This window comes from Vigna unguiculata, chromosome 9 (genome assembly GCF_037176805.1).
Source record: "Vigna unguiculata cultivar grain cowpea cultivar isolate G323 ecotype 2 chromosome 9, ASM3717680v1, whole genome shotgun sequence".
NCBI classification, from domain to species: Eukaryota; Viridiplantae; Streptophyta; class Magnoliopsida; order Fabales; family Fabaceae; genus Vigna; species Vigna unguiculata.
Window position 1 is genome coordinate 15,044,502 of NC_140800.1, and position 2,662 is coordinate 15,047,163.

Consider the following 2,662-nt stretch of genomic DNA (forward strand, 5'->3'; position numbering starts at 1 on the left):
TTCTGAGATGCTCACTTGCTCCCCTGAACGATTTGGGCACCCCACTTGCTCCACTAACTTAATCAAGCTATTCAGACTTGCCACCAAGCTAATTGAGTTGGCCTTATGCTCCACCGAGCTCCCCACATGCTCTACCGAGCTCTCCAAGTCCCTTTTCGGGATGTCTGAGATCTCCATGCTCTCTTTCAAGCTTTCCAAGCTATCGACCTCTCCATGCTACTAGAATGATTTATGACACTCAACCTTCTTGCTGACTTCTCGACTTGTTTGTGCTCGTCCCCTGAGTTGCGTCCCATCATCAACAACATTGCTTATTCTTCAACTTCTTCGACAAGATTGGTTGTCTCTTCTCTTTTATTTTGAGATAACATTACTTTAATTTGCTTACTGGTCTCTTTCTCCACCACGTCATTATGAACGGATCCTGCGTCGCCTTCATTGTCCACACGTTTCAAACACCTTTTTTGTAGGATGCTCAACTCCAATTTATACATCCGATTATTCTCCATTTCTACCCAAGCTGCTAGTCGATCTTACTTGTGCTTTAAGTACAGTACTCAGTTCTTTATCAGAATCGAGTTTCCTTTCTCCACTATCTAACCTATGCTTAAAATATTACTCTTCAAATCGGGATCACAGTAGACATCCCTGATTTCTCCAACCCGTTCATCCTTCTGCATTTGTCGGATTATTCCACGTCCTTTTATCATCACCTTGGAATCATCTCGACATGACACTAATTTGTCCTCTATCTCGGTGAGTTCGTTGAAGAAACTCTCATCTCCACACATGTGATTGCTCGCTCTAGTTTTGAAATACCAAACCGAGTTGTTTAAAAAACTTAGACTAAGCTCGTCACCTGATCTCCTTTCCTTCACACAACCAGAACGCCACTCGACTTCTGATTTGTCGCTCCTATGTTCGGCATCTGAGTTTTGCATCATCATTAAGATTCCTATCTCCTCTTCTTCGTCTTCCTCTATGAGAATATTTTTCTCTTTTTTTTTAGTTCGACAAAACTTCACTATATGATCGACCTTTCCACAGTTGTAGCAGCTTGCTGATATGTGTTCTCTTGCATAGTGCTCGTACTTGCCTCACCTGAAACATTCCATTTCTGACTTGGACCAATCTCCTTGGCCCCTTTCTTGAGCACCGCCATGCCAATTCTACTGCCTAGTTTGATATGTGCTCTTTTCAACATCATCTTTGTCACGTCCACCTCAACCTCGACCACCTCGTCCTCTGCCACCCCGTTCTCTACCTCTAGGACCTCGGCCCTAAGTATTTCAAGTTTCATTCAAATCAAGTTTCGCTCATAGTGCTTGGTCACACGGTTCGCGGTTCTTCCTTCTCCTTTGTTCATGGGCCACCAATGACTCAACAAGTTCTTCCACTATGAGAATTGACAGGTCCTTTGACTCCTCGATGGCACATACAATGCTCTCGAAATCATTTGTCAATGATCTCAATATTTTCTCCACAACCCGACTTGCTAGAATTGGCTGTCCATTCTGTCGAGTTGGATGGTCACCTTCTCTACTTGAGTTATGTACTCAGTTACCTGCTCTTTATCTTTCATCTTCAACCTTCAAACTCTCCTATAAGAGTTTGTAGCCGAACTTGTCTAACATAGTCGTTCCCTCTGTATGCAACCTCTAGAATATCTCATGCTTCATTTGAAGATGCAACGTTTGCAATCTTCTCGAAGCCTAACTTGTCCACCGTATTGTACAAGAAATACAAAGTTGACTTGTCTCTCACTCGCGTCTTCTTCAATGCAGCAATCTGGGTCGCCGTCTGATTTGCTTCCTTCATCGGTTCTTGATACCCAATCTCCATTATATCCCAAATGTTTTAGGATCCTAGAAGGGTCTTCATCTGTAGACATTAATTATCATAATTGGTTTTCTTTGTCAATTGTGGCACCGTCATACCATTAACAAATTTTGCCATCTCTCCTCTCTTTTTTTTTCTCCCAAAGGGTCTTCAAGCGCACACTTTTTTTGGGATCCTAGAAGGGTCTTCAAGCGCACACTTTTTTTTCCTCACACTGTTTCACTCTCTCTCCCATTTTTTTCTCACACTCTCTCTCCTTTTATTTTCACTCGGTACCTAAAGCATAAAGCTCTGATACCACTTTGTTGGAAAAAAACTCACACAGACACGTAAAAAATATGCAAAGTAACTCATTGTGGTGTTTTTCATTGATGAAGAATAGGCTATTATATAACCACTTACAAACCAAATATTAACAAACCAAACTAAATCTTAATCTAATTTAATCTAATCTAATATGCCATATTAACAAACTAGATCTTAAATATTCCAATTGACTAAAATAACAAGTAACTTAAATATAATTCATCAAATATAAAATATCCTATCACTTTGCTAAATAAAAACAATTCCGTAATCTAAAGATTATCTAATAGAATTAAAGATCGTCTAAAAAATTAAAGATTATCCAACAACTTGAAATGAGATTCGAAAATCTCACAATCCCACTAATCCCCTTCTTCTCTCGCTCTTAAATCTGCAAATGAACACAACTCTCACCCGCAAATCATTCCCCATTCATTCACCACAGTAAATTACCCGGATGCGAAGACAACATAATTGTTGTATGTCAAGCTTTAAGTAGGTTAAAGTTATAATAAAG

The 2,662-nt window shown here is 39.9% G+C and overlaps 1 pseudogene; it reads right to left on the reverse strand.

Moving 5' to 3' along the window:
- Window positions 1-596: 596 nt before the first annotated feature.
- LOC146883599 (uncharacterized) lies at window positions 597-1,956 on the reverse strand (annotated as a pseudogene).
- Window positions 1,957-2,662: the final 706 nt, after the last annotated feature.